This window comes from Cyprinus carpio, chromosome A19 (assembly GCF_018340385.1).
Source record: "Cyprinus carpio isolate SPL01 chromosome A19, ASM1834038v1, whole genome shotgun sequence".
Taxonomy (NCBI): Eukaryota; Metazoa; Chordata; class Actinopteri; order Cypriniformes; family Cyprinidae; genus Cyprinus; species Cyprinus carpio.
The window spans coordinates 13,163,453-13,179,628 of record NC_056590.1 but is presented as its reverse complement, the minus strand read 5'-3'; the positions used below and the strand labels follow the sequence as shown (position 1 = coordinate 13,179,628).

At 36.1% G+C, this 16,176-nt stretch overlaps 1 long non-coding RNA gene across 1 annotated transcript; it reads right to left on the bottom strand.

Annotated features, from left to right (window-relative positions):
• Positions 1-5,067: 5,067 nt before the first annotated feature.
• LOC109066256 lies at positions 5,068-13,168 on the bottom strand. The gene is made up of 4 exons (XR_002013635.2): positions 13,012-13,168; positions 10,990-11,094; positions 7,014-7,138; positions 5,068-6,636 (listed from the first exon to the last, which is right to left on the bottom strand). It is a non-coding gene; the product is annotated as an uncharacterized LOC109066256 (long non-coding RNA).
• Positions 13,169-16,176: the final 3,008 nt, after the last annotated feature.

Here is a 16,176-nt window from a genome sequence, read left to right as displayed (position 1 = left end):
CTGCAGGCCCAGAACATCTTCTCACACACACACAGAAGAGAGAGAGACCACACCACGGCACAGTGCTGTCACTCTACCTGAAAACGCCTGACACAGACTTGTGCTATTTTCCACTGCGGTATCACAGCATGATAGGGCTCGGAGAGATCTGGTGTGGAACCCAGATGCGGCTCACCTTAACCCTCATGCTAATCTAAATTAAAAAATTCCTCTAACCTTAAAATCCCCAGGGCTTCGCAAGTTACAGTCAAATTAACTGCAGTAGAGGTAAGGATGTATATTAGCCCCAACTCATTCACGAATATCTGAATCAAGCTGATCTAAAACGAGAACTTAGCCTAGACTGTGCCTCAAAGATCAGCGAGTCAGAGGAGTTCATGACCTCAAATGCATGGAGATATTACAAACCTACATTATGTCTGGTCGACTTAGCTCATTCTGCCAAAGAACTCTGTCCACTTAGACAGAAACAGGCCAGCTGAAGGACATGTACAGCACTCAAACAGAAAACCTGAAATCGGCAGTGCCATAATAGTACCAGAGTCGACCATACAGCAGTATTATTGTTAACTAAAACTACTTAAATTATTTAAAAAAAAAACTTTAAAAAAAGGATAAATATAAACACACACAAAAATAAAAAAGAATAGAAATGAGAAATGTTGTCTAAATAAAAATAAGTTTAAACTGATTGAAAATTGCTAAAACTAAATTAAAATGTAAATAATTATAGCTAAATCCTAAATATTAAAAAAATATATATATACATTATTTTTATATTAATCTTTTTTTAAAAGCACATACAATGACTAAAAATGGAATATATAACTGAAAACTAAAAACTGAAATATAAAAGCTAATTAAGATAATTAATCAAAATATTAATGAATACTATATTATATAATTAATACCAGAACAAACATACAAAAAGAACACAGAAAAGTGGCTATGGGGAAAAAGAACAGAATATTTCACAGACATAATTTGCAAAATAAAGCAGAGGAAGGCTGTTATCTAACTCAAGATAATACATATACAGAGTCACACTGTGATAGTCACATTTTTGAGAAAGAAAAAATAACATTGCAATTGTGATGTATAAAGTCACATTGTGAGATACAAGAAACAATAACATTTTATTTTTTAACCATACTTGCTACTAAGTGCCATAAATTAAAAGAATATCTTTCAAATACGCTATTTTTGCCACAAACACCACACTAAATCTCCAACCACTTCAAGACAAGATAGTAAAAATCAAACCAGTGAGAATTAAAACCAGAGAACACAGCTGTCTACATAGCAAACCCTTTTTACTTCAACACTGTGTATCCAAGGTACTTGAAGGTTTCGAGAAATGTCCCAACTTTTAAATTACTGACCAGCCAAAATTAATAAGCACTGATTATTATTTCACAGACAAATGTGGAAAACAAACAAAAATATAGTTTTGCTCATAGAAAGTTAATTAGCTAAAAAACAGACTCTGCATACCTTTCAAAGACTGATGCTCTAAACCTAGACCTTAAATCAATGACAAGTCCACATTTCCAACCACTTAATCACACCTTAAAAATAAACATTACAATTAAATCAATAAAGGACACAGTTGTGTCATTTGTTGGTAACCATTTCAATTTCATTCAGTGCAGATTAAATTCAAACTTGAAAAAGTTTCCTGAAACGCCCCAAATCTTAGAACTCTTCCTTCAGACCTGTTGTCACATCACAGCGGGGTGAGACTGGACAGGTAGAGTCTCAAGAACACAAACATCTGTCGTATATGGCAGTTGAGTTGGGATGTGAGCGACTGAGGTGAGTTCCCTGAAGAGCTGAGTGAGATCTTTAATAACAGTGCTGAGGTGGGAACTTGAGTTAACATCGCCGGCACACGCTCCCCGACCGAGCGCAAAATGATAGCGCGGTTTGAAAAGTACTTATTAGCTAAACTGGGTAACACAAGCAGTGAGAGATATAATCACATCTCGCTTGCCTGCCGACATCTCTTCACTCAGACCAGCTCTGGGTGACGTGACAGCCCACAGTACTCAATTAATGAGTTACTTGCTAAAGTATTTATGGAGCATCTTATAGTGACAGTGACAATCTTGGACTTTACATTAATGCCTACTGTACAGCAGATAAAACACTATTTCAAGGCGCATATCACCTTTTTGCTGAATAATATATCTTTTTATAAGCCGCAAATTTGACTAGAGTGTGCATTTAAATCATTTATTTATATTTGTCAAATGTACAATTCATCTGTGAGTCAAAATTCACACTGTTAAGGAAATACACAAGAAAGAGTGTGGCAACGCTATTTTTTAGGGTAAATATTAAGCTTAACAATCCTGTTTTAGGAGTTAAATAAGCAATTGTTTGTCCTGCATGCCCATGTTTTCTCATAATTCCCCAAATTATTAGAGATCACTCTTTATTTGCAAACAACATGCAAGATGAGTTGTTATAGATTTTTATAAGATCAGATATCATAGTTTAATCCCTGATATCAGTCATCTTATGAATACTTATGCAAAATGCCTGCCTTGTCTCGGGGGGCAAAGAATGAGACGCAGGAAACGTTGTTGCCATTACAAACCTCTCGTTTATCATCTAAAAACACAGTTTATTGTTGTTTTTATTGCTGTTTTTGCACTACAGAAGCTAATAAGACCTGCACATCAAGGAAATTAACAGTTGTGGCCTGGATTTTAATTATGCCAGAGGGAAACAAGTGATTTAAGAGAACAGAGGAAACTCATTTTGTTTCATTTGTTTTCAGATTACTTCTTTTGTTTCCTTTTAGCATTTTCTTACAGAACGATGCTAAGAGATTCCTCTGACAACACAAACATCAGATTCACACTTATAAGACTTCCTGCATAGCTGTACCTGAATCCATAGGCGGAGGGTGAACCAACTCCACAAGTAGCCTAATGTTTGTGTAATCTATTAAGTATGCACATCAACCCTTCTTTTTAGGCAATATGGGTGTCATAAAATATTTTTAATATGACTGAGTTTGTATTTAACATGATCTAAATATAAGTAACTAAATATAACGCTTCAGTTTCCACAGTTATTCAAAGAGCATATCAATTATATACAGAATGAGAGCAAAGAACATTTACATTAAAGAACATTATCACTGACTTAAGTCTAGCACAAGTTTAAGCACTCTCTACAACATCTGTTATAATCAGTGAAGCTGTCCACACTGTATGAAGAATGAATCTCTTACTTACATTGTACTTAGGCTACATCTGACTCTGCCTATGATGAGAGAATTTGCGGGAGTGCAGAATTCAGTCAGCGAGTGCTTGCACCGAACAGAACTCCGACGTTTCAACGATGACTAATCTGAACGACTCTGATTGGCCATTGCATTCATAAGATTAACGGAATTGTGTGTGATTAGTTATAAAGCACAATGCTGTAAACACGTAAAAAGAAATACGTGGCAGAATGAACAGATCCCAATTTAACACCGTAATCAACAATTTTCATTTTATTTTTACTTTATTCGTGACAGCCATGACTTAGTTTACTTGTGCAAGCCCCCGTTACTTTCAGACCCGTGGCCTAACAAACACTCTGCCTATGCCTGGATCAGTTAAAGACTTCTTGATGCTTGGTATTTCACTCACCACAGCATATCTAGTCTCAAAGGGGCGATCGGGACTAAAAAAAAAAACTTCAAAACTACAGACAACGCCTCTTGACAGTGGATGACTATGCTGATCAGAACTGTCAGTGTGATTCATATGAATGAGGAGAATCAGATGGCAGGAGTTCAGATCAGACAGAGGCTGTTGCTGTCATAGCAGTCAGCACAGGGATCAGACAGAGGTAAGGGTTGAGCTAGGAGTCACGTCGATCGTAAACGAATTAGGGACTGTTTAGTAAAATATTTTCAAGGAGTTAACATTTGGATAACGGCTTCCAGAGAATAAGGCCATGGCCGTTATTCCCTCTCTAAGTGGATTTGAACACATGCCTCGAAATTTATGGCCACAAAATAATTGCTAAATCAGAGCAAAAATTGGAGAAAAAGAAAGGTAGAAAAGGACACACCGCGAGTCCACGTGAGTTTTTGAGGTGGCAATATTTACAGAAATAAATTATTTTATTGCTAAGTATCAAGGACGAATTTTTTTTAAATGTAAAAAATTAAGTTCATTAAAATATATTTCATGCCTGATTTGTGATATAAAAATAGCTCATTTGATTTTGTATTACATTTCTAATTTAATACAAAATAAACTGGCTAATTTGCTCAATTTAAAACAATTTAATTGGATTTAACTATTTGTGAATTGTTTTCTATTATAAAAATAAAAAATATTTTTTTTTAAAAACGTTCATGCCTAATTTGTTAATATATATATTATATATATATATATATATATATATATATATATATATATATATATATATATATATATATATATTATATATATATATATACCACACACACACACACACACACACACAAGCATATATAACATTTTATTTGGTAATACATTTCTAATTAAATTAAGCAATTTCCTACTATAAAAATGAAGACCTATTAAGTCATTACAAACTAAAAGTCATAAAATATATGCAGTGTACAAAAACGGTTTCTCACAAGAACCAAAGAACATCGGCTCCACCCTCCATTTCCCATATCCATCTCTCTCCCTCCCCCGTAACAGGTCACGTAATTCAATGATCACCTGAGATCACCTGCTGGTCATGAATCTCAGCCAGTGGTGTAACATGAAAAATTGCATTAATATATGAAACTTATTATACAGTCCAAAACAGTAAGCTGATAAATGGCATGGTTGTGGGCTGACAATGATTGCATTTAATCCAATGCCCAGATGTTATTTTTCTTTCCTTCTCTTTTTCTTTTAGTTCACTGCTTAAGTGTACAGAAAAGAACGGAAGAAAGAAAAAAAACACAATTTACCACTATGTCCTAAGGTCAATGCAGTAGTCACAGCAGCAGTTACCATGGTCACACTTTTTTCTAGGTGGAAAGGAGAAAGAGAAAGAAAGAAAGAAAGAAAGAAAGAAAGAAAGAAAGAAAGAAAGAAAGAAAGAAAAAGAGAGAGAGAGAGAGAGAAAGATAGAACGAAAGAAAGAATTAAATATTCCCGTTCCATGCTCTGTAGATACTAATTGCACCCTGCAACACAAGTGCAGTAAATAATGAAATTTTAATTTCTGCTCTCTAGATTGCCATCCCCTCATGTGTAGAGTCATGTTTCAAAGAAATTTATTATAGCCCAAGGAGTGTGAGAAGCGAGAAGGGGTGGCTCCACATAAAGAGTGAGTGTGTGTTTGTATGTTTGTAATTGCAGGGTGTGCGAGTTAACCGTGGTCGTGTAAGCCTATTATAGGTGTTCCCGTGTGTCCACTCAAATGTGCGTGCATCATAGTATATGTGTGTGTGTCTGTGTGTGATAGTGCACCTGAGGAAAAAAAATATAAAAAGAGACAGGCTAATATCCATGAGGTTTACTTTGAAAAGATGGCAGGCCATTCAGATAATGTATCGTAACTAATGTCTCCCTGCTAAGGATGACTGGGCCGAGCAGGCTTCAATTTTGGCACATTCCACCGGATTCCAGCAGGCGCTCCACAGTCACGCTGGGCTGGGGCGAACCAGAGTGCCGTGATTCACCGCAGCTCCATTTCTCACACACAACTGATGCAGCTGCCATGAACAAGAGTGAAGTTTGTTCAACAAAGCAGGAAAAAATAGTGAAGGAAAGAGAAGGGAAATAAAAAGAAATGTTGCTAACTATTAGGAAGTTTATGGCACCACGTACCATGCATCTTTGGGTTTAATGCTTAAACGCTGGCCAAAACACACACTTTTGGACACTTAGAAGTCATACTTATGCCTGTGGTCTGAATATCACTGCTTTAGGTATAAAATAATTAAAAAGTAAATCATTTTGTGAAAACATTTTGCTTCAAAACTGTATTTGTGCTACAGTACATTCATTAAAAAAAATTAATGGCACTTATCTATGTACATTTTGGGGCTACGTTAAATGCAGCTCAATTCTTTAAAAAAAATTATTCTGTGAGACACCAGTTGTACAAATGTGCAGTTAAAAGGTTTGGATTGGTTTAAAACTCACAACAGACTTCAACATCACGGGTGTTTTGGACCATGCACAAACTTCACCTTTTAGATTAAAGGCAGTCGTGAGATTGTTCTGCAGCTTTTCAACGATTATTTGCAGTTACGTTTCTTTTGTTTCACTTGATTGTGTGCAGAATAATAACCGATGTGCCCTGTGGCTGATCTTCCCTTTTCTCTCCTTTCATCTGCTTTTGTGTCCCCGCAACATTTACGAGGAACTACCATTCATCTCCATCTAACAGCCAACCAAATAAAATAAATCACAAATTTCCTCAAATATAACAATATTTGTATTGGGGGTTTATAATTAATGAGCCCAGCTGCACTAATTAAAAGCCATCTGAGCTCCATTCATCTTGGTCAATGCGGCTGATCGTTTTTCAGGCTGGGCACCACGCCTTTCTCCGGGCCGCCTCGTCCTTGGACTCATTTTTCAGGTGATTTGAAAACTATTGTTGGTTTATTGGTGTTGAGGAAAAACTGCCCGGCTGCAATTAATAACCAACAAACAAATGAGCATCATCATGTGAATTAACCGTTGTTTTCTGCTGTTTACTATAATACAGATGCTGAATGTAGACATGGCCTAAAATTAATGATATTGAACAGTCTTATAATTGGCACGGAGCCATTAAAGTATAATCTGTCATCAGGATGAAAATAAACTAAAAGAATAATTGGGAGCACTAACTCATTTTTAGTAGCCAAATGTGCCTTTTATATAAGAAGACAACTTTACTGCATTTCAGATGCTGTTTTACAACCACAAGCCTTGACATATAGTATATAAAACAATGTTAACATAAAACACAATCTCTTAATAATAAAATCATCATCTACAACAAGCCAATTTGGTTAGTCTTACCAGCATGTCTGATGCATATATATTCATGTGTGTACAGTCGGACAAGAATGTACCAAGGGAAGGTCTCGGTGTCAGCACAGAATCTTCAATAAGTTGTTGTTCCACTCACCCTCAGCAGGACAAGCCTCTCAAAAGTAGGACATCAGAGAGAAAAAATAAAAACATGTTCACACACAACTGCTAATTCATAAAACCTGATGTTTTTTTTTTCCTCTGGTGTTGCAAGGTGTTTCAAAATAATGAATGAGACAGCGCCTAAGTGGAACAAACTAATTTTTGCCTCTCCTTTTATAAACTTCTCTTTAGTGGATAAACAGAACTGCAAAAAAACTGGTTTCCTAAATGCATTGAATAGTCAGTGATGTATACTTGAGCTAGTTTATATAAGTGCATCTGCGGACTTAAGCAAAAACTGCTGATTCTAACGAAACATTCTCAAGTCTTTTAAAGTTTTCGAAATATATATAAAAAAATCTGATTATCAACACAGTTTGTTTGATGCTGTTTAACTTTGCTGACTTGCTGTCGAACATCCACTTGTTCTGTGCACATTTAGCCTCATGCTAGGACAGTGTAGCAGAGCGCTTCCTGTACGATCCAAACTCTTAACTACCCTAAAGACACACTGGAGGCAGGAGACCCAGTTAACGCCTGGGGAGAATTAATCTCAGCCTCTGTGATATATGACTTTGTTCATGGTGTTTATCGAGAGCGGGCTCATTTAATGGCTCTCAATCCACCGACGATGTTCTCTCTTAGAATCTCTCTCTTAGATAGTGTTTCACTAGTGTGCTTGGGTCTCAATAGGACATTGAATTACATTGTAATTTGTACATTAGAACATATTCGCAAAGTCTGATAGCTTATATAAATGAATTTCAATTTGGGGGAAAAATATAAGGGTGTTTCTTTATCTCTGAGCACTTTTGCCATTTAATAAAACACACTATCGTCACTATCACAGTGAATATACATTCCTCACATGGAGGATTCTGGCATTTTTGTCATTTTTTTTTAACTAAGAACATGTCATTTCTATCATATTTCAGATTATGCATTGTACTGTATTGTATTTAAAAGCATCGTGTTTGAAATATTTTTGGAATAAAATGGCTGTTTCATCCTAAAGATAATTTAATATCTAGCATTTTATATATACTAAATGAACACATTTAAATACTATTTTCACACTTTGACAATTTTAACATAATTTGACAAAATTAAACTTTAAACCGCAAATATATTTATTTAAAACATTTAATTACAAGTAATGTTTACCTTGATTTCTCTTTTGTTACATAAATGACAGCTCATATTTCATATCAAGCATGCGAAACCCTAAAACAAACCGTCAAATTGTTGGTTCTTGTGTGAATTTCTTTTTCATTACAGTACATATAAAATATAATTTTCATAAATATGGAAATATGCTATGTTTGTTTCACTTTTTGTTGTGGTTAAAATAATTAAATTAAAAAAACTAACTATAAACAGTAGCAAAATAAATGACAAAGGCATGGTAAAACTTTTCTGAGACCAAAAAAATAAAAATAAAAATTTAATTAAAAGCTACAAAGTTGTAATAATATTCCAACATTAAGACAAAAAAGTTCAAGAAACATTTTTTCATATTCATAACAAATTATATATTTATATATGTATTTATTATATTTTATATATTTGCATAATGTTTATATATTTATCTATTCTAGATAATATTCAGAACACTTTTAAGATTATGAAGTACAACGCACACCCTATGCAACACTTTCTATCACTGCATGCATACTGAGAGAAAGAGGAAGTCGCAAGAGTCACATACTGTTTACATTTATCCTGCATTAGCAGCTCTAAAAGAGTCCGTCTCTTTATTCTGTCTGTCTCACTCACACACACAGGTCATTTTTTACACTCCAGGTTGATGTAAGTGCAGGCCGGAGCTGCATGTGGGGGTCACGCAAACAACGGTAGCTAAGAGGCTTGGGTGACCTGGTCGCACAGGTGTTCAGGAAGAACGCTGTTCACGGCCAGGATTGATGATCTAATCAAGCTGTCACCATGGCGATGAGCGGCTTGGCTGATCGGGAGGGGCGGGAGGTGCATGCTTACTGTTCACCCAAATTGGCCCTGACAGGCTGAATTGGGAAAAGGAATTTTCCCCTAAGTAATGTAGGAAACTAGTCGTACAGGCAACGCAAGGAGAGTCACAGCTTGCCCCAGAGCTTCTCTGCCACACATCCCTCTTTCTCCGTCTTTGAAGAACCCAGAGAAGAAAAACAATCTCACAAATGTTGGCAGAGCAACACAGGGAAGTTTTTGACAGACTGCCTCATGCTGCCTGGGCTGCCACATTCAAATTGTTACCTTAACATCGCTATTGTTAAAAAAAAAAAATGTTTGAAACAGACATACTTAATTTGACTTCATGTGTTTACACTGCCGATGATGAACTTGGTTATCGCTCTCTCTCTCTGACTTACGCTTTGGAAGTACATAAAATTATTGAGTAATCATTCGGGTAAAGCCATAAAAATGAAATGTGGTTAATGTTCAAGTAATCTAAGTTTTATGGAGGGCAATTGCTTTAAACTAACAATTTTTAATTATCATTTAATTTCGGCAACGATATTAAGGCAATCCTTCACTCGGAATGTTTTATCTGTGAAATATTTAGGAAAATAAACACAGATGATTATAATACTCTTGAGCATGTGAAGATGAGAAAAACACAGACGCTGAAAAGAAAAGGTAAAGAGAGAGAAAAAAAGACATGTGGATGTCAGAACAAAGGAGTTGATAAAGATCACATTGCATTTTTTAAGAAAAGAAGAATTATTAATGATGTCACACTGCCGCAAAGAGTTTACATACACACACACATCACGTTTCCAGCTTTATACTCTGAAAAACACTACAATTTAACTGGGATTACTGTGGTAAACATTGAAGTTACAGCGCGTTTACTCATTTAAGTATTTCCACCTGTCTGCACACTCATGCGTGACATTTCAGCGACGTGCATTCGATATGTATCAGGGGCATGAATTCATTGTGTTATTTGTAAAATATACAGACGTTGCTCTTTCGAAGTTTCTCAGATTGTTCTTCTTTTGGAATACGTGATAGGATGAAACAAAGAGGGTGAAAGATCCCATTAATAATTAACAATTCACTCATAACCACAGGGCTGTTATGAAAACATGCTCCTCAGCTTTTTGCATATTATTGCTCCTAAATTCTGCAACTTGACTAATTTTCTTCGCTCCTTCTCTCTTTCTTCATCCCCCCGGTCCCAGCCTTCATATTTTCCCAAACACACAGAGAAACCAAAGGCCTCTTCTTTTAAATTGCAAACATCCGGCATGTAAATGAGCCGGGCTTGCAGGGGAAGAACTTGTGGGCTCAGCGCTTTAATTTAGTTAATTATATTCACCGAGTTTACAGTCGTTTGAGCATGAGCTGATGAGAGCAAGTGATCGCCCCTCTTTCTTTCAGTGCTTAGACTCTTGTAATCAAGGCCATTAAGCTTTAAAAGAGACTTTTAGAAGTGAAGCTGAAATCAACTCCTCCAGGAGCTCCAGGCCAGGAGTGCGCTTCCCATACCATGTTTACACTGCCCTGGTGTTTTTTTTTCTTTCCTCTTTTCAAGTCAACATTTTTCAAATAAACCACTATATCGTGCCACATAAACATCAAACAGAAATTTGACTTATGTGCATGTGTAAAAGTTTGCTGCATAAAACAAAAAGTTGTTTTATTCTCAGTAAAAGCAAATCGGATGCTGATGTCACAATCATAACAGTGTTACCTCATAATAAAAGATGTGTATGGTACAAATCACATGTCCGGTGCTCCACGGGCTGCAGTGTGTCACGCTCTTGGCTTTGGACATTCTGCCCTGTTTTCTCTTATGCCGCATGTGATTTGTGCCACCTTGCATGACAGGTGTGTGTGTGTGTCCAGAGAGTACACTGACCTGAATGCCGTGGATGTCACCATCCCCCTCTAGAGCTTCTCACTGCTCCTCATCTGTCCTTACATTTGTTGTACAAATAAACACAACACAAGTGATATCAGTCATCTGTGCAAAAACAAGAAAAGATCAAAATCAAAGCATGGCAAAAAAAAAAAAAACACATAACAAATAGAAGGTCAATTTACATTCATTTTTTTTCTTCTTTTGGAAAGTTGATGCTAAAAAGATTTTAACCCATATTTTGTTTATTCAATTAAAATTTGATTTAATTATTATGCATGCAGTTTTCCAACCGCTTTTTTAATCATTGAGAGATTCATTTCAAATAAACGTTGTTCTTCTGAATGTTCTATTCATCAAAGAATCCTGAAAAATGTGTCATGGTTTCCAGAAAAATATAAGGCTGAAAATTCAGCTTTTCCATTACATAAATTAAAATTATTAAAATTATTAAAATAAATATTTGAAACAATATTACTGCATTTACTGTATTTTGATAATTTGATTTAAAAATATTTTTATAACAAATGCTTCCTACTTTTTTCAAAAACATAAAATTAGATTTTATAAACACACGCACATATACATATACATATATATATATAGTTATTCTGTATATATAGAAATATTAAATATACATACACTTTCCTTACATGTTTATTTACACATTTTAGAGTAAAACAACACACTGACACCGTATATTAAAGAAAACAGTCCATTGCCCGCCAAAGTTCTTGTCTTTTTGATCTTAGAGCACCATGACATTTTGTATCTTTGTACCCACTGCATTCATTCTGGGTGTTTTGAAGGGTGTATTAGTTGAAAAGACTTATTTTTCTAATGTGAAAATGGAACTAATGATGTGTGGGGGTCTTTTGACTATTACTTATGAAAACAGCGCAGAGTCCATTCCTCTGTTATTATTTGGTCAGTCAAAGGGACCTCTCAAAATTGCACCAAATTATGTCCAATTAAGACAAGGCCGACGCTGTCAATCAAGCACAAACTTTCCCCCATCATTACACAGTTACAGACACTGCACTTTCTCACTCAGCTCTTTTTTCTTTGAGGGGAGGAGAGCGCGAATATGATCCCGTGTACCAGATGTGTCACAATGGAGAAGACTGGTGTTTCCATCTTTCTTTCCCCACTGACAAGCGGTCACCTGCTGGTTTTCACAACGTTTCCTCCACGGTGCGGGCCGGAGTGTGCCAAACCCAGCGGCAGGTCAGCGGTGAGCACGCGCAGCGCCCCTCCAAAGCCGCGCGATGAAATTTGGCAACAAATGTCACAGCGGAGCAAAACAGCTGTTGTCTTAACGACAAGCCAAACCCATTCTGTCTTTTTGAATTATGATAATGCAAAACAGTGTCACCCGAATCACCGGGGACGAGTCTATCTCTCTCTCCTCCCATCGAACGAGTGGAGACTCCCTCCTATGTAATCATTTATTTCCTGCGTCTTTCTGACAAAAACGTCAGTGGTTCGACTAAAAATACCAGGTGAGGGGGGAACGAGAATCGAGAGAAAAAAAAGAGAAAGGATGTCATGATAAACCAGCATCTGTGACATGGCCTCTTCTGTAATCTGTCTCCTCTCCTTATGTTTCCGATCGCGGCCCCAAGTCCCCAGTCTCTCCTCGAGCCCTCCCAGTGTACAGCTCACGCTGGTTTAGTTATCAATCATCGCGAATGAGCGCGCACAACTCACATACCGACTCAAAATCACCAGATACGACACCCTTGTACGAAAAGTTCACTAAACAAACTGTTTTAGACAGATGCTAAATGCATTGACGTAGCGCTAGCGTGTAAGTTATTATTGTCATTCATTTCAGCGAAAACACCATATTTGTTTCCGATTGATCAAAGTCTCGGTTCTTCATTAAAAGTTGATGAAATGATAGAGAAGAGCGATATAATTAAGCAATATCACATTAGCTAGAACACTGTTTCAGCCGTTAGCACGAGGCAGCAGTTGGACTGTGATGAAAACAGCTGAATAATCGAGAAAACAGCTTACATTTTAGACGAATTCTCTCCAGTTAGTTTGTCTACTGTTGTTCCCCCAACCGAAATGTTTCGAGACGAGACCATGGGCAGAGGAATAAACACTTTAATGCTTGTTTGTTTCCGAATGAATCAGTGTTTCTGAAAGAATCAGTTGAGTGAATGATTCTATGACTCGTTCACGAAAGAGTCACTTGTGTTGTTCCTATAAGAATCTGTGTTTTGAACGAATCGGTTGAGCGAATTAAATGACTCAAAGGCAGGCAGTTGAATTAATGATTCAATTACTTTCTCATAAATCCATCGACTAGTTTCATATCTGAACAAATCCTTGTTTTGAATGATTCGATTGAGTGAATGATTGGCTAACTCATTCAAAAAGATATTCCAGAATGAATTATTGTTTTTTTTTTTTTTTTTAACAAATTGGTTAAATAAATAAATAGATGACTCATTCATGAGACAATCCCTTATAGCCACATACTGGTGTAATGGTGTTACCTGTAGAAAGAGTCACAAAAAATCCCACCAATAAATGTTTGTGTTCCGTCAGTGGGTGCAATTTATTTGAACTAAATCCTCCTATTTTTTATCTTTCATGTGCGTGCATGTGCGAAAGGGTGAAAAGAGAAAGAGAGAGAACTCTTCTCTTAACGTTGGTTGAATTTGTTCCACTTAATAAGCCCTCCCCAATGACCTCTCACTAATTAAGAGCCGGCATGTAAGAAATACGAGCTTTAATTAATGATGAGATAAATTCTGTCTCGAGGACTGTCAGAAAATGATGACACCATGTTTTACAGTTGAAATAGAATTAGATGGGGAAAAAAGGCCTGGATCCAACTTACAGACAGCACTTTCTAATCTGTCAGCCGAGGATGAGAAACCCCAGCAGTAAATAAGAGAGCAGTTCAATGTCAATCAATGTCTGCTCCATTGCATGCTGCTTGTGTACTTGTTTTCACCAAATCATGTTAACACATCCTAACACAGACAGTATGGCTCCGTGCCATATTTGTGTGTAGGAGCGTGTTCACGAGCAGATGAGTAAGAGAGACAGAGAGAGGCTTTCAACGACAGCATCATTAGCTGATGGTTACAGCTCTTGGGAAAATGAATTTTCTAGAACATTTTCCAGCATTTGAGGGAAAGGAGAGAAAATATATGACATTTTCCTACATAATGGCATTATTTGACTGAAATACAGCATGTTTGTTCCAGACTAGTCCAGAGGAAAGGGTTCAGAGTGTGTTGAGTGCTTGGATGGTTGTTGTGTGCTAGAGGCTTATTCCATCACTTTTGTAATGATGTACCACAAACCCAAACACACACACACACACACACACTCACAGAGACTGGTGATGAATTGGCCTCATCTAACTCTGATGACTGTTGGGGAAGCCATGTGGTGCCCAGTGTCTGGTTTCTGAAAAAGACTGACAGACGCACACATACACGCACACATTCATATGATATTCCTAGCAATCATTTGTTTTGCTTTTAATATCATACAGCGTTGTTTTATTACATGTATGTTACAAATACACATATTCTAATGTCTGAGGTCATTCTTCAGGCCATGTTCTGTATTAAATGTAAAACTAAATGTTTGGGGTCAGTAATTATTGTTATTATTATTTTTTCAATTCAGCAAAGATACATTAAATTAATTAAAAGTAACAAAAAGTAATTTGTAATGTTACAAAATATTTCTACTTATAACAAGCTGTTTGAACATTCTATTCATCAATGAATCCTAAAAAAATGTATCACAGTTCCCACAAAAATATTAAGAACACTGGACTTCAGTATATTACATAGTTTCTGTAGGATCATGTGACACTGAAGACTAGAGAACTGACTGCTGAAAATTCAGAATAGAATAACAATAGAATGTTATTTCAAATTAGAAATACTTATTTCTAAAAATTAATTAATTAAAAAATAGTTATAAAACTTAATTACATAAATACAAATAAAATAGTTATTTTAAATTGTTATAATATTTCACAAAATCACAATATTTACTTCATAATTATTTATTTAAATATTTACAATATTTATCTTGTGTTATATAACTAATCCTAAAATGAAACATCTATCATTTATCACTTTCTTTCATACTATTCCAAATCTGTATTACTTTCTTAATTGTGTAAACAAAACTAGATGTTTATTCACATCTATTCACAAAAGGATTTTTCACACTTTTATATGCAACAAAATTATATAGTGACCTTGGATACCCCCAAATAGGACAGAAAATCAAATAAAGTATTAATACAATAATTATTAATCAAAGTAATACTTGTAAATTTTGCACTATATTACAGGTCTTCAAGAAACATGTGATAGCTGTAAAGCAAACCAGGTGCAATTTTTGGGTGAACTTTCCCTTAACATGAATGAGATTTCAGAGCTACAGCAGGACTTTAAAAACTAAACATAACTTTTCACACCTATTCAAGTTCAACTGAGCACCTCAGTTAATCTCTCAGCTTTGATCTAACCGAGGGTAATTCTTTTTTTAATACAACAAATGTAAATTAATGTCTGACACAGGCAATCAACTTAATAACGTGGTCGTGGGCTAGCAGTTAGAGAGTTTAACTCCTAACCCTAAGGTTGTGGGCTCGAGTCTCGGACCGGCAATACCACGACTGAGGTGCCCTTGAGCAAGGTACTGAACCCCCAACTGCTCCCCGGGCGCCGCAGCATAAATAACTGCCCACTGGTCTGGGTGTGTGTTCACGATGTGAGTGTGTTCACTGCTGTGTGTGTGCACTTTGGATGAGTTAAATGCAGAGCACAAATTCTGAGTATGGGTCACCATACTTGGCTGTATGTCACGTCACAAATTCACAAATTAATGCATGTTTATCAAACATAGACCATATGGTGCCTTTTATTATTACTCCGAGTCAGTTGTCACATTCAGAATGATACTTTTCTTAAAAACATTCATTTTGAAAGGCTCAGAAAGAAAAGAGAGAGAGATTCCTTGCAGCAGTTTGTTTGCAGATTTGTCTGTATTTAATGTTGCTTTCACTGAGCCATCCTTAAAAAAAAAAAGACGTTCACAACCCCAATCTACTGCCAGGAAAAGCCAAGCTGACAGATGAATGACGTTTCTGACAGCAGAGAGACAGGAAGTGAGAAAGAAAGTCAGAGAGAGAGA